The sequence below is a fragment of the Podarcis filfolensis genome (genome assembly GCF_964270895.1).
Source record: "Podarcis filfolensis genome assembly, chromosome: 14".
Lineage (NCBI taxonomy): Eukaryota > Metazoa > Chordata > Lepidosauria > Squamata > Lacertidae > Podarcis > Podarcis filfolensis.
In genome coordinates, this window is record NC_139616.1 from 10,926,374 (window position 1) to 10,948,097 (window position 21,724).

Here is a 21,724-nt window from a genome sequence, read left to right on the forward strand (position 1 = left end):
AAAAAAAAAAATAATGACTCAGCCTGATTTTTCATAAAAACATACTTCTTCTTTTTAATCATGTAAAGCCAAAATGCACACCATGCAGGCGAAATAGGCATTCATGTGGATCTTCTGAAACCACTAGAAGTCTTCCGTTGACTTAAAAAAAAAAATCAGTTACAAGATGCTGGATGCAAGGCCAGGGCTCACAAATGAGTGTGGCGTTTTCTCAGTCCTGCTTAATTCTTTCAGCATAAGTAAGGACCGGTCTCTGCAATGCCACTCTCACACTCTTTCCTTCCACCCTAGCAATCTTGAATTAAGGTGGTTCTGAGCCTCTGGTCCTGGGCCCCACCCAAGACGGGAATGGGAGGGCCTAGGACGGGAAAGCCCAATGGCAACCTCCTGTCCCCATTAAATTCACAAGGGCACAGTCCACTAGGAAGGTCTCCCCACTGAAATGAATGGGAGATGCCTGGTGAATTGTTCCTCATGGATCAGAACTGTCCATTTCTCGCTCCTGAAACCTACCAGCTCATCTTGCCTCGTAGTGCAGCAGGATCTGGTCTGTTCCCATACAAACCACTTAGCTACCTTCCTGAGCGGAGCTCTGTGTGGATCATAAAAGGGACCAAGAGGTCGTTTTTAAAGCAACCTCTCGCATCCAGATGGGACCATCTCTCCACCAGCAACCCCAACTCACCAAATGGATCGGCCTTTGAAATCCATTCTACAATGTGCCAAAAAACAGTGAGTAGAGAAGAGAAGAGGTTACTGAACAAAGGAGTTTGTGCTGAACAAAGGCTCAATGCGGACAGCACAACGTGGTTTGCACTAACCATAGTTTAGAGTCCTAAGTATGGTATGAGCTTCCAAACATACAGACAGAGGAGCTAGTCCGCTTTCATTTTCCATCTGTCAGCAAACCACATTCCATCCGCTCAACACTCGTAGTTCTTATGGTGTGGTTGCCTCTGGGAGTGGAGTGTCACAACTAAGTATTTGGGCATCACACAAACATATTTAGCTCAAACTACGGTTTGCAGATCTGTCAAATCTTGGCTTCTGATCCTGGTTTGCTGACTGATTGCAAACTATTCTTTATTAATTCAGACATCACCGCTAACCATGGTTTAGTGTTTTTTGAACGTAAGTCATGCTGTAAGGCTGGGATCACCACCTGCCCAGCCTGGGCATCATCTGGAGACAATTCCTTCCTGAACCCAAACAGTGGTCACTCAAACCCTGAATGCAAGGGAAAACCCCTCCACCCAGGCAATCCGAAGAGAAATTGAATTGGGCACATCTTCATACCACCAAAACATCCTGTTCCCTATAACCATTATGTTGTGTGAACCCATCTGTGCAATCTGTCGTGTCATAGCCTACTTTGTTTACAAAGGTTGGAAGTTAGGCTAGCCAGGTTTCCGATCTGTTTTGTCCTGTTGGGTGATGTCATGTAACAAACACTAGCTTTGCCAAACTTTTAATACCTTTACAAATTATTATTGCTGTAATTTCAGGAAGTCGGGGTTGCCACTAACAGTCCCCTTAACTTAGAGCAGTGTTCTAATAAGCAAAGGTGCTGTGTTTTTCAAACCATTTTATGTACGGTATGTGTGTGTGTGTGTTTAATTACTGACATTTGCATTTATTGCTATTGCCGGCTGCTGAGACTCAGAGATTCCCAAATAGTGGCTGTAAATTGATCTGTGAGTAGCAGAAGAGCAGTGACTGAGATACCAGATTGCAAGGGGTGGGTTTATTGTTAATGTAGGGACGCGGGTGGCGCTATGGTCTAAACCACTGAGCCTTTTGGGCTTGCCAATTGGAAGGTCAGAGGCTTGAATCCCCGTGACAAGGTGAGCTCCCATGGCTCTGTCCTAGCTCCTGCCAACCTAGCAGTTCGAAAGTACACCAATGTAAGTAGATAAATAGGTACTACTGTGGCGGGAAGGTAAACAGTGTTTCTGTGCGCTCCGGCAGTTTAGTCATGCTGGCTACATGACCCAGAAAGCTGTCTGTGGATAAACGCCGGCTCCCTTGGCCTGAAAGCGAGATGAGCATTGCAACCCAGCCTTTGACTGGAGTTAATTGTCCAGAGGTCCTTTACCTTTTTACCTTTTTTGTTAATGTACACTCACTCCAAAGGCAAGCCTGACTCAAGGTCCAGTTCTATTAATGAGTCCTCCTTCTAAGAAGCTTTACATAAATGTCCTTAGGGCTGCAATCATACATTTCTTTACCTGGGATGGGAGAGAGCCTGCCATCTGCTAAGGTGGAGATGATTGTACTGTGAAATAGTTGATACGGCAAAAGCCAGTTCTTGCCAGTGAATGGAAAAAGGAGGATGTTAGAAGACGACTAAAGGCTGTTTCACAAATTAAACAGGGGCGCACTTCTGTTTGGCACTGGGTGACTCCTGGGCTATAGGGGGAGAAATTTGGTTTGGTTCACATTTAAAAGCCAATCTGTTGCCTCGGCAGTTTCCAAAATAATGAGAACCAAAACACAGGCATGCTTTCATATTTGCACTTACCCGAATTCTGTAGTGTAATTCTCAAAGTAATGCTTACAAAAATGCATCAATTAGGTTAAAGTTTACCTAAAAATGAATGTGTTAATGAAAATGACGTACAAAAATGCGTGGGATTAGGAGTAATTGCTTGCAAAAAGTGTGTTCCTTAGTGAAAACTACATACAAGAACATATTTATTAGGAGAAATCCGCCTAAAATGCTGAGGAATTTACATGAGGATTTTGTTTAATCTCAGATTGCGAACTAAATTTAAGATTGGAAAAATGAGAGGCTTCCACACTTCGTTCTTGTATGATCCACCTGTTTGCAAGAATGCATTACTAACATTTTCACTTTTCGCATCTATTGGTGCACACAAACATCTTAGACACATAGGTAAGATGCATCAAACGTAATGTGCGAAGAATCCTAGAGAAAGGGCATTTGCCCAATTTACCTTTTTTATCTCTGAAATCCTCCTGCCAACCTAGCAGTTCGAAAGCACGTCAAAGTGCAAGTAGATAAATAGGTACTGCTCTGGCGGGAAGGTAAACGACGTTTCCATGTGCTGCTCTGGTTCACCAGAAGTGGCTTAGTCATGCTGGCCACATGACCCAGAAGCTGTATGCCAGCTCCCTCGGCCAATAAAGCGAGATGAGCACCGCAACCCCAGAGTCAGTCACAACTGGACCTAATGGTCAGGGGTCCCTTTACCTTTACCTTATCTCTGAAATCAGCACATTTTCCATGGTTCAGCAAAAAGCTGGCAGAGCCACAGCAGTGAAAATAGCATAACTTTTTCCTTGGCTGTGGGGAGATTGTAAAAAAAGCTTTCTAAATTCAAAATGCAATTTAGATATGTCTGTTTCTGTGTGTGCAGACACTAACTTGTAGTCTGCAAAATAACCTTGCGTAATCAGAAGCACCAGATTACTCCATCTTTTATTTGAAAGAATGGCAGCTTATTCTTGATCCCCGCAAGGAAACAAGGAGAGGAAATGTAATCACCCATTTGCTGCTATAAACTCAGTTTAATAAATGGGAATAGAAAACCGAAGCTAGCAAACAGCCTGGCATTTTTTAAATTACTGCGGGTCTGAATCCACCCCCAGCAACCTTTCCCTCTCTCTGCTCCCCACCCATTCTTAAGAATATTAGAAGAGCTCTGCTGGATCAAGTTGAAGGCCCATCTGGTTTAGCAACCTGTTCTCACAGTGACTAACTAGATGCCTCTTGAAAACCTGCAAGCAGGACCTGAAAGAACAGTGCTCTCACCTCTTGGGTCTTCAGGAGCATACTGACTCCAACAGGTAGACCACAGATGTCATGGCTAATAAACAGCATTTGATAATCTCGTTCTTCATCAATTGGTCCAATCCTCTTTTACCGCCACCCAAATTGATAACCGTCACTACCTCTTGTGGGAAGGGATTAAGTGTTAGGTGAAAAAGCACTTTATTTTGTCCGCCCTGAATCGTCTTACATTTATTTTATTTAACAAAATTTGTTTACCAATTAAAGAGGAGGAGGAGGAAGAAGACAAGTTTGGATTTGATATCCCACTTTATCACTACCCTAAGGAGTCTCAAGGGATGCGGGTGGAGCTGTGGGTTAAACTACAGAACCTAGGACTTGACGATCTGAAGGTCGGCGGTTTGAATCCCCGTGACGGGGTGAGTTCCGTTGCTCGGTCCCTGCTCCTGCCAAGCTAGCAGTTTGAAAGCACATCAAAGTGCAAGTAGATAAATAGGTACCGCTCTGGCGGGAAGGTAAACGGCGTTTCCGTGCGCTGCTCTGGTTTGCCAGAAGCAGCATAGTCATGCTGGCCACATGACCCGGAAGGTGTACACCGGCTCCCTCGGCCAATAAAGCGAGATGAGCGCCGCAACCCCAGAGTCGGCCACGATTGGACCTAATGGTCAGGGGTCCCTTTACCTTTACCTAAGGAGTCTCAAAGTGGCTCACAATCTCCTTTCCCTTCCTCCCCCACAACAAACACTCTGTGAAGTGAGTGGGGCTGAGAGAGGTCACCCAGCAGCTGCATGTGGAGGAGCAGGGAAGCGAACCCAGTTCACCAGATTATGAGTCCACCGCTCTTAACCACTACATCAAGCAGCTTTATCAAATGGCCCCAAATTCTAGTATTATGAGGGAGAAGTTTTTCTCCCCGTCTGTTTTCACAATGGATATTATTATGTACCTGTGTTGTGTCCCCCAAACCCCTTTCTCACCTTTTCCCTGAGTTAAAAGCCCCTAACATCATATACTTTCCTCATAGTGGGGTCGGTGGATCATTGTTGTCGCCCACCCTGCTTCTTTCAGGTTTTCTAGCTCTACAATACTCTTTTGGGGGGCTGAGACCACCAGAACTCTGTACACAGTATTCCAGGTGTGGTCTGTCCTGAAATCCAGGCTCCCTTCTGCTCCCAAGCAGTCTGTGAGAAGGAATAGGAATTGCGCACGCCTGTGGTCCAGGCACTGTGAAGCAGCTCCCGTTTGCTTCAGCTGAGATCTTCGCTTGCATACAAATGATCGCTTGATATTGCAGTCCTCCAGTAATGAATATGCATCTGTGAGCTCAGCCTCAGGGTAGTAACTTATGACTGACTCATGGCTGTGTTTGTAATCTCTGGAATGCACTGTCAGAGGCAGTCTGGGAGTCATAAGCAGGGGAAAGCGGTGTTGCGCTGAGGTTCTGCCTGTGGGCTTCCCATAAATATCTGCTTGGCTAGTGTGAGAACAGGATGATGCCCAGAGGAGCCCTTGTTCCACCAGGGCTCTCCTTAGGCTCTTATGGAACCCAGCAGGTTTAACTGGGGTCAATGCCTTTTCTCCCCATTAACCTACAATGCTGTTAAAACGCAAGCTGCCTTTTAGCCGGGCAAGAGCTGCAGGGCCCAATTGCACTCATGGAAGGGTAATGAGCAGAAATCATGCAGAAACAGGATGGCAATGTAGTATATTCCCTACAAGGCCCTTGTGGGGATAGCCTGGTGGAAGATGGTCAGGATAGTGGAATTGGGAAAGGATGGAGCAGTGGGTATGGGGTCACTTAATCTACCACGTTCCTTCTGGGGCCAACTGATTTCCAAACATGTATGTCTGAATTCATGCTATGCAAAGTACATGAGCACTGTGCATTCATAACATTTGCCTGGCCTGTGGCAACTTGGCAAAGTAATATTTGTGTGTCTGCGGCACATCACCTTCTGTTGAGCATGCCCACGGATGCAGCTTCTGTTTCTGAAAGTGCAGTAGCCCTAGAGTTGAGTTGCTTTCTAATACACACAGGGGGACGCGGGTGGCGCTGTAGTCTAAACCACTGAGCCTCTTGGGCTTGCTGATCGGAAGGTCGGCGGTTCGAATCCCTGCAACGGAGTGAGCTCTCATTGCTTTGTCCCAGCTTCTGCCAACCTAGCAGTTCGAAAGTACACCAGCGCAAGTGGATAATTAGGTACCACTGCAACGCCATTTTCATGCACTCTGGCTTCTGTCAGTGTTCCATTGCACCAGAAGTGGTTTAGTCCTGCTGGCCCCATGACCTGGAAAGCTGTGGACAAACACTGGCTCCCTCGGCCTGAAAGTGAGATGAGCGCTGCACCTCATAGTCACCTTTGACTGGACTTAACCGTCCAGTCCAGCGGTCCTTTACCTTTTTCCCTTACACACAGGTGCCACTTTCTGAACACAATGCGTTCTCAGGAAATTGTCCTTTATGCAAATGTTCACATAACGAGCAGATGATTTCCATTGTTTCCTATGGGAACATTTCTAATCCGTGCTCTCTCACCAGTCTTTCTGCCTGAAACTGCTGCAACCAATCAGCAGAAGCCAAACAAGGGAAAAACTGGTTTGTCCAATCTCCTTCCCTCCCTCCCTGGTTTCTGCCCGAAATATCTGACACCAACCAGCAAAACACAAACAAGTAAGGAAGTGGGTAAACTCTGGGTGTTCAGATATCTGAATCAGCCATTTGTGTAGTGAGGATTGGGTATAATTCTTTGTGTTTGGATAAATGAGATTTCAGATAACAATAGCAGGACTCTTTGGACAGGCTTGTAACTATTTACACACCTGATTTCGTGAGGCAGGTAGTAGTTGTCTCTTGCATGACCAGGCCAGGGAAATTTTAACAAAAATTATTTTGTTCTCTGGCATCCCATTGTAGTCCAAAAGCAATTAATTTGTGTGCATATGGGAAGGCTGCTAGTAAACCTTCATCTTGTGGTCTAGTCACCTGTGTGAATTTATTTGCAAAGCAGCTCTTATTTGCCCTTAACTGGTGCATGTAAGCATTCGTATGAGTGTTTGGATTCAAGAAAAATTCCATGCTGTTTTCTTAATTCTATGCACATTGGAGATGAGTTAAATAAATGTGGCTTTTCCTGGAAGTTGGTTATTTAGCAAATCAGTTTCATTCAACAAAGTACACATGAGATATCTATCAACTCTCCTTCCTGCACACTTGCTGTTGTTGCAGGTAGCAGTGTTCAGTTTAAGTTTCTTTATCTTGACCCCAAGCCAAGAAAGCTCAAGGCAGTAAAATGCATGAAACAAATCAACTGCAATATGCTGTCCATTCCCCCAGGTCAGGAAGACGGGTGCTTGGGAGAGAGCTCAGACGAGGCTCCACCCTGATCTGACAACAGCTTCCTTGTGCTTCTTCCTCCTGAGTAGCTCCTTTGCAGCTAGCCAGACACAGCAATTGGAATTTGTGCCTGGCTCACTTCTGCTGCTTTTGTCCTGTGGCTCTGGGAGAGATCAGGGGTAGCTGAGGCTGGCCAGGAACCCAAGCAGTTGCTGTGAAGATCTCCAGTCCTTGGGTAGAGATATCTGCATCCATTGTCTCTTCAGGTTCACCGGCAGTGTGAAGATCTGCTGGAGGGTCTTGCTGCTCCTCAGAGGAGACCTCAGGTTCAAGGTCTCGGCCAAGCAGGGCAGAGCAGAATCTTGAGATATATTTAGAACTGGAAAACCATTTTGGAAGATGCAATTCAATGAATTGTTTTCCCCAAACCATCCACGCCTGATATCATGTGTGAAGTCAGGTAAACATGTGGCTGCGAAGGAGCCACATTGGGGAGCTTCAAGTTCACTCACGGTTGCTCCTTGGCAAACAGGGCTCACTAACAATCAGTTGATCAGCCCTGACAGCAAGTCGCTTTGAAGTTGTCCATTTGCAGGTGTGGTACGGATGCATACCGTGGCTGCAAAGTGATAGTCCTTCTTTTTGGAGACAGCCCCGCCCACCTGTCAAAGTGGCCCACAGTTACAAGTGGGAGAGGCAAGGATCCAGCCCACCAGGCTGAAAAGCTTCCTCTCCTCTCTATTGATTAGACAAAAGAATCAAGAGCTTGACTTGGTTTTAGGCAGCTTACTACATTCCATGAATAGGGATCCGGCCTTAGCAAGGATGCCCTGGCTCATATATTGCTTTCTTCTTATGGTCACTCTGAGAGGGACATTCTTAAATGTATGAAGCAGAGTGCTGTGTTAATTGATTCTTCTTTGATAAGGGTGCCCTGAATGCCAAGAGCGTAATTATAATTGTAACCTCTATATATATGATGCTGTGTTTGCCTGTGGTCATTCTTTTGGACATCCTATCTGCTTTTTTTTTAAAACACTGTGTCAATTGTCACTGTTGCACGTGTCCTTTGATCCAAGCCATATAATGGGTATATCATTATGTGAGCAACATTTTGTAAGATTATGCTTTGTTGCTTAACCCAGCCTTGTAGCCCAATTCATCTTCCTTCTCATTTCTCCTTGGCAGACTTTTTGCACTCACGGGAAAATAAATATAAGAGTCATAGCATTTAAGTGATTCATCATTAGATTATTTGAGTGGAAATACTTTGATCAACTAGGAGGTGCCTCCATTTAGTCAGCATTTAAAAATAATTTTTAATATGCATCAAAAAATTTAGATGACTAAAAGGGGAATGCTCTTTAAATATGCCACAACCCGTGTATGCCTCTCCTAAAAGCAAAGGAAATGTGCTTTCTTCCCTTTAGAATTATTGTTTTCTCCATATTTTTATTATTTATTTGCTTTGTAAACTGCTTTGAGGTTTTAAAACAATCAAGCTGGGTATAAATTTCATGACATAAATAGAATAAACGGTCACCCTACAGTGCTATCCTATGCATGTCTACCCTGATGTAAGTTCTACTGGCGACAATGGGACTTGCTCTCAGGTGAGCTGATGGAGGGTTGCACAACCAAACATACAAAGATCAGCCCTAGTAAATATTGCAAGTGGTTGGTAGGTGAGTGTACATGAGGCTTATTGGAAGCCTGCTATCTGAATACAGTAGTTACAAGTGACTGGTTCTCCACATATCTGAATACATGGTTCTTATCATCACTTTGGCTTGATGTCAATGATGACAAGCTCTTTTGGTGAGAGAGGGCTCAGCCTGGCATTGTTTGGTTGTCTCTACTAGGCTCCAAGTGATAGGGACGTGGGTGGCGCTGTGGTCTAAACCACTGAGCCTCTTGGGTTTGTTGATCCCTTGGGTTGGCGGTTCAAATCCCTGCAACGGAGTGAGCTCCCATTGCTCTGTCCCAGCTACTGCCAACCTAGTAGTGTGAAAGCATGCCAGTGCAAGTAGATAAATAGGTACCGCTGTGGTGGGAAGGTCAACGGCGTTTCCATGCGCTCTGGTTTCCGTCACAGTGTTCCGTTGTGCCAGAAGTGGTTTAGTCCTGCTGGCCACATGACCCAGAAAGCTGTCTGCAGACAAATGCCAGCTCCCTCGGCTTGAAAGCGAGATGAGCGCTGCACCCCATAGTCGCCTTTGACTGGACTTAACCATCCAGGGGTCCTTTACCTTCTTTACCTTATAGGCTCCAAGTAACATCTGACCAAATGGTAGGCATTTTACCACACATCCACCCTTACCCAGACACCCAAGGAAGAGGGATATATATATATATATATATATATATATATATATATACCCTCTCTGTTTCTCAGGAGTTTACCAGCCACTGATCCAAGACAGACAATCAGCAAATTGACGGGATGTACAGAGTTAAGCTTGGGGCTGAAGAGGAAGCCTTCTGCCTGACATGCTGGTTTTGTTAAGTGCAAGCAGTTTCAAACATGCATCCTCCCACCTGAAGTCTGAAGCGGAGCAATCCAGCAACCAGTAAATGAGTGATAAATTTCACTGAGTTCTCATTTAAAGGCAAACTTAACCCTAATGCACACTTCCCCAAACAGTGAGAGAACAGAGAAACAGCCATCCTTTGAAATCCACAATTCTCTGAATTTTGCAATACATCTCAAAGCCCGGTGATGTTACAAAACTGTGTACCCTACAGTAAAATGTGCATTGCAATACATATACCGTATTAGTGAAAATAACATGCCAAAAATGCATTATGTTGTGTGTGGGGGGGGAATGTGTTGTACAAATGTAATCCATGTCAGGAAGAATTCTCAATGAAACGCTCATGAATTTTCATAAGAATTTTAAAAATAAATAAATCGCAAACTGATAGAGAAATGTGGAGAATTTAACTTAAGGTGGGGTGGGGGTGGGGGAAGAAACAGAGAAAAACCAAAACTGATAAGGTCCGCCCATCCCTAATATTGCACCATACTGTTGATTGTGTAACACTGCTCTAAGATTTTAGGGTTTTCTACAGTGATTCCTTTGCCAAAAGCAGCTTTCCTTGGGTGTCTTGTTCTTGACATACGCTTGCCCACACAAACATTTCAGGTCAGGTCAGGCCACCCAATTGACCTTCAGCTTAATATTCTTAACACTATAGGGACTTGACAGAATTTATTTCTCACCAAGGGACACAGCTGCACCCAAGATATAGAGAAGGCTCTTTAAACCCTCTGCACCCTGGCCGTAACACTTTCCAGAAGCACATGCTGTGTTGATAACCAACAAAGGGAGGTATGCTACATACTACATGGGATGGGACCCTCCTAGCCTCCTCTTGCGAGATCCAGCAGGAACACATCCAAATACTGGTCCATTAGGGAAAATGAGGCACTGCCCTCAGCCAGCCCCTGCCTGCCTGCCTTCTTACATCCAGTCCAGAAGCTACCACTGGCTATCAGCTTCTTCCCATTTAGTTCCCTTTGTAGAACTCAGAAGGGAGGAGGATGGGGACATATTTGGAATCTGTTGGCTTTGCCTGTCATTGGCTCTGGCCAATGGGCACCAGCCTCCACTGTCCAGCTGAAGGCAGACTCACCGGCCCTTTTTCTAGCATTAGTATTTGATCTAGCTTTGTTCTAAGGTCAGCTTCCAAGCAGATGATGCTGACGTATACAAGAATAACGGGACACTAAGGCATGAATTAGAATTTCCACTTCTAAAATAAAGAACATTGCAAAGGTTGGGGATTAGCTAGCCAGGTGTTTTCGTTTTTGTCTCTCTCTTTTTTGCACTTTGCTGTTATTTGGTGTGTGTTTTTTAAATAAAGTTTTCCATGTCCGCTGTTGGCCATTACGTGCAAAGTTTGTGTATTTTTATAGTGTGCAAAATCTATATACATGTTAAATGCTACTGGTTAAGTGCTGTTTGGTTTGCGGGGGGGGGGGGGGGAGATGAACAACGCTGCAGCTTCATAGCTCTACAGCAAAGGGAATCACTGGAAGATGCAACATTGGCTTCTGATCGTGTTGTTGCTTTTGTAAAATAAACTTTCATAATGATTTGGTTTCCTGTGGCTACTTGGTGCTATGGAACTGAGACCTGCTGCGGGCAGATTCCTAAGGAATTTATTACCACAAGAGATGCTGATGGCTGAAAACTCAGATGGCTCTTTAAAAAAGGATAAGACAAAATTCATGAAGGGTAGGTGGCTCTAAACTGAATCCTCTACAAACAGAAGCAGTATATCTGAGTAATAATAATAATAATAATAAATTTTATTTATATCCCGCCCTCCCCAGCCGAAGCCGGGCTCAGGGCGGCTAACAACAATAAAATAATACAACATTCTAAAATCATTTCATTAAAATTAATTCAACTCAAATTGATGGCAACCATTAGGCTAAAGTTCTGTGAAGATTGCCAGAGGAGGGAGTCAGGCTGCGCCCTGACCAAAGGCCTGGTGGAACAGCTCTGTCTTGCAGGCCCTGCGGAAAGATGTCAAGTCCCACAGGGCCCTAGTCTCTTGTGACAGAGCGTTCCACCAGGTTGGAGCCACAGCCAAAAAAGCCCTGGCTCTAGTTGAGGCCAGCCTAACCTCTCTGTGGCTTGGGACCATCAGAGTGTTTTTGTTTGAAGACTGTAAGTTCCCCTGTGGGACATACCAGGAGAGGCGGTTCCGTAGGTACGAGGGTCCTAAGCCGTATAGGGCTTTAAAGGTTAAAACCAGCACCTTAAACCTGATCCTGTACCCCACCGGGAGCCAGTGCAGCTGGTATAGCACCGGGTGAATGTGATCTCGCAGCGAGGACCCCGTAAGGAGTCTTGCCGCGGCATTCTGCACCCGCTGGAGTTTCTGGGTCAGTCTCAAGGGCAGCCCCACGTAGAGCGAGTTACAATAATCCAGTCTGGAGGTGACCGTCGCATGGATCACAGTGGCTAGGTCAGGGCGAGAGAGGTAAGGAGCCAACTGCTTAGCTTGGCGGAGATGAAAAAATGCCGCCTTTGTTGTAGCTGCAATCTGCGCTTCCATGGAAAGGGAGGTGTCAAAGTTTACACCTAAACTCTTAACGGACGGTGCTGGCACTAATTGCGCCCCCGCAAGAGATGGGAGTTGCCCCCCCAATCCCATATCGTCCCTTCCCAGCCAGAGGACCTCTGTCTTCAAAGGATTTAACTTCAACCGGCTCCCACGTAACCATCCAGCCACAGCTTCCAGACATCTGATCAGTGTGTCTGGGGCTGAGTCAGGATGGCCATCCATCAACAGATCAGCATACCGATGGCAGCCCAACCTAAAACTCCGGAAAAGCTGGGCGAGGGGGCGCATAAAGATGTAAGCTAGATAAGACTAATACTAAGCTAGATAAGACTTTAGCCTGATCTGGCAAGGCAATTCTTAGGCTCTAATTCCATGCACACTTAGGACTAACGTAGATTAAACCCTCGTGATCTGTGATAAGTTACCCTTCAGTTTTCCCTAATGCAGGGATGGGGAACTTGTGCCCCTCCACATGTCACTAGACTCCAAATCCCATCAGCGTCAGCCAGCATCATCAAAGATAAAGTTGTAGTCTGTCACCAACTGGAAAAACGCAGGCTCCTGATCCTGGCCCCAAGGGGAGAAATAGCAAATCAGACTAGCAGTAATGGGTACAGGGTATCATGCCTAGCCATGGCCTGGTGGCAGACACAAAATCCTCAAAGAACAAGCACTCCACAAGTCAAGGACCCTGAGGAGCAGGCAAGGTGTCCTGGAATCAGTGCTGAGGACCTCTTTGAGGGGCACTGTGGTGCAAGACCTACTGAAGAACCTGCAGAGCTGTTGGAGGAGGAGCTGGAACCACCCCTCAGCCCTCATGAACACTGACAACAAAAGGTCCAGGCCCAGTCTGAAGAACAGTGACACAGCATGTACCTATGGACCCAGAATTGACATGTGATTTATGAGTAAGCAATCCCTGAGACTCCATTACTGCCAGCAGCTGTGGTTAGGGTGTGGTCTGGGAGACCAGAATATATACAATTTCTTGAGCCGTGCAATTGCTAGAAATGGCACAGGTCACCCCCTTGTAAACTTCCTGTGATATTGAACTTGGATTGTTTTCAGACCATGGGTTGTTTGGCCTGTGCTACAACCGTAACACTGCTTGTGTTGGTGGCTACTTTGGTGAAAGCCTTATATCTCCAGGGACTGGGATCATGGCCCCCAAGGTGCTTAAAACAGGAATCGTCTCTGTTCTGAGAGCTAGTGGCTCGTCTTAAGCCAGCGAAAACACCCAATATTTATTCAGTCCTACCACTTTCCAGTTTATGCTTTCGTTCCAGCCAAATTCTTAGAGGGGATTTGCAAAACACATCAGAAAAGGTGACAGGTCAAATCTCTGGCAGGCAATTGAGAGAGAGAAGGCCCATTTCTCCAAATAATAGCCTGCCGCAGTTGATGTCCCAAGAATGTCCTGTATTGAAAATATGTTTTCACTAGGAAAAGTAAGTTGGGATAAACAGTCTCCAACTGTTTGGGATCAAATCTCTAGCCAAGACAAATTTGCAAAATCTCAGGGTTGCAAGGTTGCATATTTTTCCCAAGGCATATTTTTCTGTATGCAGTCTTTTCCAAATCTTGCATTGAAGGACTACCATCCTGTGCAATCTCTAATGTTTATGACGAGAGATTCAACAAGGAATCCTGGGACTGTTCACCTGTGGTCACTGGACTCCCAACTGCCATCACTCCAGACCATTGGCTATCCTGGTGGGATAGAATCCAACATCTGGAGAGCCTTCAGTTCCCCATCTCTGGCTTAGTTGATTGTCTAAAACTTTTAGCTGACTAAAATGTATCTGAAAGGCTGTCTCCTTCCCCAAGATCCTCTTGGGGATTAAGACTGGCAGAGGGGGGCCTCTTGGCAGTGGCGGAGCTTCATGCTCTGGCACCAGGGGGCGGAGAGCAGGCGGGGCTGGGGCTGGCATGCGTCCCAGGGGCATGATGCGCCACTCACAGGGGCGTGGTGCCCAGCGCGGCCGGGGGACAGCCATGAAGGCACCCCACTGGGATCACACTGCGCTCCCCCCGTACTCCTCTTCCTCCGCCGGTGCCTTTTGGTAGTTCCACCCCCCTAGAACTTTGGAGGGTGGCAACTGTTATGTACTGAAGTTCTCACCCTGGGCCAGCAGGGGGATACTGTAGATAGTTATGCAAATAAGGGATTGAAAATGATGTTCAGTGATTGGATAGTTTTAGAAAATTGTTACAGTTACGTTGTACTGGAGCTCTATATAAGCAGGCTGGCTGAACCTTTCAATTCAGTTCTCTTCTGGCCTCTGAATAAACAAGAGCTGTTTGAAGAATCGCTGTGTCGTCTGATATGTTCACCCACAACTTAACAGCGACCTCGGAGAGGGTTTTCTCTGTGGCAGCCCCCCAGTTGTGCCATTCCCTCTCCACAGAGCTGTTTCTGGCACCTTCATTATGTACCTTTCGTTGTATGCTGCAAATGCACCTCTTTCCTTTGGCATTCGACAGAATCCATTTCAGCTGTTTTAATATTGTATTTTAAAAAATAGTGGTGTCCCAGTCTGGGACCTCATGATGAAAAGCAGGTAAGAAACCTAAATCTTTAAATAAATATTTAGATTATTATTATTTAAATATTTAAATAAACATCCACATTATTAGTATCAGAAAATGTTTGGAAGATAGTGAAATAAGATGATGTATTTAATTTTATTTTTATGTTTTGTAAGGTTTGAGGTTATGTTATTAGTAACTTTTTCTGTTGAGAGATAGCAAAGCGGGTGAAAATAGAAACAAACCAGAAACGCAAGTTGGGGGAAGTCTTGGAGGGGAGGGAGGGAGGAATATATAGTAAACGTTAAGAATTTGAGATGTATGTAATGAACGAAAATGAAAAATGAATATTTTTTTTTAAATCTAAATAATACTACTTGATTAATGTTTCATTCAAGCACTTACAAAAACTCCACGTGGCAAGAAGTTCTGTTTCTGTCTCGCGTTAAGAGGGAACGTCTTTCCTAAGATGGACACATTCATAGATTGCCTAAAAACCAAGAATGACTTTGCTTCAAAAGCGTTGCTTTGCTTATATGCGAGCCTGTGCAGATATAGCCAACTAACCAATCAATAGCACAATCCTGTGCATGTCTACTCAAAAGCAGGTTTGATTCTGTGATCCCAGCTGCCATTCCTACAGGCAGCCCAAGACATTATATGACCAAAGAGATATGCCTCCTTTTACATTCCAAAAACAAAATAGGTTCTGTTTCGCCTTACCTTAAAGAAAACACATGTGCTCTGTGATTTATTTTCGCCGTGAAATTGCTTCTAGGAAAGAATACATAACTTTTCTTGACTTATGCTGAGAATCAAAATGACAGAATGAATGCAGCCAACTTAATTTTTCTTTTTGACAGCTACATTTCACTGCTCTAATGGGTTCCCCTTGAAAAGCCCTGGCATCCGTACCCAGGGCTGCTTACCGTATTTTTTGCACCATAACACTCACTTTTTTCCTCCTAGAAAGTAAGGGGAAATGTCTGTGCGTGTTATGGAGGGAATGCCTACGGGTGGCGGGGGGGGGATCTGCTGCAGTCGTGAGCAGAGGATCCATGGTTCCCCTTCCTTCCCTCCTCCGTGGCTCGCTTTGAAACAGCAAAGTGGGAGAAGAGCTGCTGAGTGGGGAGGAGAGAGGGACAGAGAGCCTGCTTGCTTTAAAGGAGCAAAGCGGGAGAGGAGGAGCTGCTTACACGAGTGTAAGCGGCTCCTGTCCGGTTGGCTCCTTTAAAGCAAGCAGGCTCTCTGTCCCTTTCTCCTCCCCACTCAGCTTGCTAAACAGCATTATTAGCAGCATCCTTCTCCACACACCCCACGCGTGCTCCTTGTCCCTTGAGTGCTTTTCCTTCCCTCCCCACTTAAAACGTGGTTACAAAGCACGGATCCACATGGGTCCTCAGGATTTTTGCACTGGGTCACCCCAAATTCACCATCAGATCACATAGCATGTCCATGGCTACATCTTGCACCAAAAAAATCACGCACCCACTGTTGTCTGGGGCCGCAGTGGTGCAAAAACGTGGTTACAAAGCATGGATCCACATGGATCCTCAGGATTTTTGCATTGGGCTACTCCAAACTCACTGTCAGATCACATGTCTGTGGCCACAGCATGAACCACAAAAATCATACATCCACTGTTTCGTTTTGAATATTTTTTTTCTTGTTTTCCTCCTCTAAAAACTACGTGCGTGTTATGGTCTGGTGCGTGTTATAGAGTGAAAAATACGGTAATTCCTCTCGCCTGCCTTCTTTAACCATCAGCCTTACCATTTGTTAAAAAGCCACTCTGATTGGTCAGAGGAACTCTTCATGTTGTTGTGGCTAAGTATTCTGGAGGCTTTTTGAATTATGGTGCTGGAGGAGACTCTTGAGAGTCCCATGGACTGCAAGAAGATCAAACCTATCCATTCTGAAGGAAATCAGCCCAGAGTGCTCACTGGAAGGACAGATCCTGAAGCTGAGGCTCCAATACTTTGGCCACCTCATGAGAAGAGAAGACTCCCTGGAAAAGCCCCTGATGTTGGGAAAGATGGAGGGCACAAGGAGAAGGGGACGACAGAGGACGAGATGGTTGGACAGTGTTCTCAAAGCTACCAGCATGAGTTTGACCAAACTGTGGGAGGCAGTGGAAGACAGAAGAGCCTGGGGTGCTCTGGTCCAGGGGGTCACAAAGAGTCGGACACGACTAAACAACAATTCTGGAGGCTTCGTTTAACTCTGCCAAGACTGCAATTCTCCTCCACTCCCAAGACATCTTCCTCTTTTGTAGGAGGCAGGCTGGGGTAGCCTAACTCATCTCTAGGCTGTCAGAATCTGCAGGAGGGATTCAAGTGCATACTGGAAATGTAAGATTGCTTAATTGATTAAAGCATTGTTGACTTAGCGGGTCTATTTTTTATTTTATTATTATTTTAAAAATGGACTTCTTGCGATTAGGAAAGCAATGGAGAAATGCACTGGAAAGTGTGTGATGAGACTGGAAAAGTGAAGATGAATAACTGCCGAAAGGTGAAGGATGGTGGAGAAGATAGACACATAAAGGTAAAGGGACCCCTGACCATTAGGTCCAGTCGTGACCGACTCTGGGGTTGCGGCGCTCATCTTGCTTTATTGGCCGAGGGAGCCGGCGTACAGCTTCCGGGTCATGTGGCCAGCATGACTAAGCCGCTTCTGGCGAACCAGAGCAGCGCACGGAAACGCCGTTTACCTTCCCACCGGAGCGGTACCTATTCATCTACTTGCACTTTGACGTGCTTTCGAACTGCTAGGTTGGCAGGAGCAGGGACCGAGCAACGGGAGCTCACCCCGTTGTGGGGATTTGAACCGCCGACCTTCTGATCGGCAAGTCCTAGGTTCTGTGGTTTAACCCACAGTGCCACCCGCGTCCCTTCAGATAGACACATATCTTACTTTAAGTGGTGTCTCTGCTCAGATTGCCTGATATGCTATGCCTACTTCTGCCCTAAGTACAGTACTGCTTGGGCTACTTGTGCAAGCCCTAAGAGAATGTCCTCAATGTTCCTGTTGTTCTTGTCCATTTCAGAAATGTAGCTGAACACAAACAAAAGAACAACAGTTGGTCTTAATGAGGGTCTGTCTGTCTGTCACTTATAGTGACGGTTGGAGTTATTGAGTGTGACATGAGGGGGAGAATAGCTTGAATGTAAATTTTACAATTTTTAGATTGTAGGTCGGGAGGCAGAATCTACTCTGCTTTTTTATTTTCGTAGTGCAGCTTGTAAAGTAGTAATAACAGGAAAGCAAAGGAGATGGGAATTTCGTAACAGACTCTAATTGTATAGGACAGTTTCTCTTGTTATTATGCAACTCTGCAATACATATTGCTATTTGTAACTGCCGGCAAGACTTCTCTGCTCGTCAGCCACAAAGCCAGATTTTCACTCTAGGAGCCAAAATCCTTAGGACAGATTCAGCATCATTAATAATAATAATAATAATAATAATAATAATAATAATAATAAATTTTATTTATACCCCACCCTCGCCGGCCAGAGCTGGGCTCAGGGCGGCTAACACCAATAAAATTACAATAAAAACATAATAGGGGGGAAAGGGGGGGGACCAATTTAAAATACAGGTTAAAATGCAATTTAAAATGCAGGAAGCAGCAGCGATCACTGCCCAGAGAGGCCTTGAGTCCCCTAAGTCCATGATTGGTCAGAGAAGAATAGATGGAGGCAGGATCCAGTGGAAAGCAAGGCAGATATTTATTTTTCTGTTGCAACAAAGTTCCCTTCCCTCCTTCCAAGGAGGGAGAGACCCTGAACAAAAGTGTTCAGGAGCCTTTAAAGATTTTTGACATTGCCCAACCCCTTTAGCCAAAGACCACCCCAAAATCATCATACATACATCATAGGAGGCGGTCTACAGCAGAAATCCTGTCTGCCAGGATACCTGATAATGGTCGCTGGTTACATTCCCTGGGCAGCCTGGTCATTCTTTTGTGATGGTTAATACTTCAGTTCCTGAATCCAGGTCACAGGTTCACTCTATCCATACACAAATATGCTCTTAAGAGAGGGTTTGTAAGAGAAAAGACAAGGGGAAGGCTTTCCCCTTTGCCTCCCTTACTACAGAGGCAAATTGGCAGAGTCAAAATGGCTTTAGGATTTCAGACACATGCTTTATATATTTAGATATGTGTGCATTTATGAATATTTATTCTATATTTGAGACCTGAAAGTTCTTATAACAAGGGGAAGTAGCCGGAGGCACAGTAAGGGTGTAGATTGTTCAAGGACTGTTAAAAGATTGTGTTGGTGGAGTAAAATGACCATTGCCTGCTTTTGCCAAAGTGGAAGTGGTGTCACTAACCCAAGAAGGAAGGAGTGGCAGCGAACAAAACAAAGGGAGGGAAGCAGATCTGGTTGTGTGAGGAGGGGGCTCAGAGAGGAGGGGAAAGAGTGGATGGGATCTGTGACCTACATAGAAAGATGTTCACTGTGTCGGACACAGTAGAATGTAAAACTAAATTATCAATGAAAACAAATTAGAGATTGTTTGATGGTTGTCATTTCACGCTTCATTCACTCCTTAATGAATCATTTGGAAAGGCTCAATCAATTTAGGTCAGTGGAGACTGTATACATGAACCAATAAGCCACGTCAATTTTTTTTTTTAAATAACAACACTTGGTTAGTGCTTTGTCTGTAATATGATACGCAGCATAGATGACATCTAAATTTACTTTCTAGCCATTTCTCAACGAAATGTTGCATTGAGAATCCCCAGCCCATCTTTGTAGGCGTGTTCCAGCAGCCCAGATGTACGTTTAGGTTTACAGAAGTCATTCTCTTTAACTCCTTGTCCATTGAGCTTCCATTTCACATCACCAAATTGGGCACAAAAACAGGAATTTTAAAAAATGTTCTGGTTTAGCAAGAAATAAAATCTACAATAGTTAATATTATGCACATTGTGTAATCTTTGTCCCGCTAGGGGGAGCAACAGCACTTTATCAGCCAGTGCATTACAACGAATGTCCAAAATTTGAAGAAAACTGACCTTCATATGTAAATGCTGACAATCCCAGATGAATTTTATGCGTGTCCAAAAATAGATATCTATTTCCCTGCTTTTGGCACATACCAACAAAAGCCTGCTAGTGCATGCTGACAATGGCATTTTAGGCAACTATTGGCTTTCACTGGTATATCTTTTGAGTTTTCAGGCATTTACAAAGTTTGCTATATTTACAACAATATAATTGGCAACCTGCCTCCTCTGAACTATATTCAAGCCAGGCTGCTGAGTCTCCTGCTGTAGCAGCTGGAACCTTATTGGCTGTTAGCTTCTTTATTGCTTCATACTTTCGTAATCAAGTCTAGATTGTTTCCTTTTGTAATACTGAATTTACTCTCCTCTGTTTGCAAAATTTTTGATTTTGTTGTCTTTGAATGTATTGATACATTCTGTTGATTGCTTTCTTCTCCACGTTCTATTCCCTCAGTGTTTTGTATTGGATAATAAGTGGGTGGCTGTTCTTAGCTTGTTTGGTCACAGCTCACTGTGGAAAGGGTATGTAAATAAGCTAAATCAAATCAGTAACATTCATTAGAATATAAAGAGACCTGATGGATCAGAATAAAAGCCCTATCTAATTCAGCACCCTGTTTCCCAACCAAATGCCCATGGAAAGTCTATATGCAAGATATGGGTGCAACAGCACTCTCTCATTGTTGTTCCCCAGCTATTGTTCCCCCATATACTGTCTCTGAACCTGGGCGTAGTAGAATTGAGTCATCAAAACCAGAAGCCATTGAGAGCTTTATCCTCCATGCATAAAACCAATTCCCTTTTAAAGCTATCCAAGTTGTTGTCCGCCATTACTACATCTTGAAGCTGTGAATTCTCTCTTTCTCTCTTTTTTTAAAAAAAGGATTTTTTTATTTTGAAAAGTTTTTATTATTAAAATAATTCAGCATTAATACACACATATTACGAATATACAAGCATACCAACATACATTTCATACAATCCTTAAAAATGTTCAAACATACCTACTCAATCCCACAGATAATTCCTTTTCCCATTCCTCACCCCTCACCCCACCTTTGTGTTAGACTTCCAATCTACTCAATTGCAATTTCTTTCCACTTCTATTACTTTCTTTCACACACCTTTAGCCCAGTTTTCTGCTTTTTTTTCTATTACACATTGTTATCCATCTTATTTAGTATTTCAGTATTTAAAATGGAACTTGTTTATTCTAATAGGAGTTCTGATTTTTCAATATGGTTTTGCAAGTATCCTTTAAACACCTTCCAGTCCCTGTCTACCTTCTCTTTTGAGATCCTTCCAATTTCTCCCGTTGTTTTGGATATATTGTAATACTCCAATAATTTGGCAAGCCACTCTGTTTTTGTTGGTATAATACCACTTTTCCAATTTTTTGCAATCAATAGCCTTGCGGTTACTGTTGTGTATAAATATAATGTCTTGTCTTCTTTCTTTAGACTTCCTGGTACTATTCCCAATAGAAAACCTTCTGGTGTTTTCCTAAATGAGTATCTGAACATTTTTTTCACTTCATTATATATTGTTTCCCAAAATTGTTTGATGTTTAAACAATTCCACCATATATGCATCATAGTACCTTTTCCAGTGTTGCATCTGGACACTGGCATGATGCAACACTAAAAAAGGATTTTTATTAATTTTTCTGTTTTACAATTTCAGATAAACATTGGGCTATGTGAAGAGCAATTGCCTGCTTTAAATCTCCTGCTTCTCAGTTTAACTGGATGACCCTGGAGTCTAAGAAGAGAGGAAGGAGCAGAAGACAACCCTCTCTTTCCATGCATCGTTTTATACATCTATCAGACATGCTGGGTTATTTTAATGCAGCTCAATAAAACGAGAGTCAAGCACTTGTTCCTCGTTGGGGGGATTCATGGGGGGGGAACCATGTACCCCATCTGGAGCTCGTTGGAGAAAAAGGTGGGACACAAAGGTAAAAAATAAAATATAGTAGATACATTCTGGCTGTAGGGCATTGTTG

General features: G+C 44.3%; 1 long non-coding RNA gene across 1 annotated transcript; it reads right to left on the reverse strand.

Annotated features, from left to right (window-relative positions):
* Nucleotides 1–4: 4 nt before the first annotated feature.
* LOC310749771 lies at nucleotides 5–11,231 on the reverse strand. Its single transcript, XR_014541766.1, has 3 exons — nucleotides 4,442–11,231; nucleotides 3,221–4,075; nucleotides 5–2,957 (listed from the first exon to the last, which is right to left on the reverse strand). It is a non-coding gene; the product is annotated as an uncharacterized lncRNA (long non-coding RNA).
* Nucleotides 11,232–21,724: the final 10,493 nt, after the last annotated feature.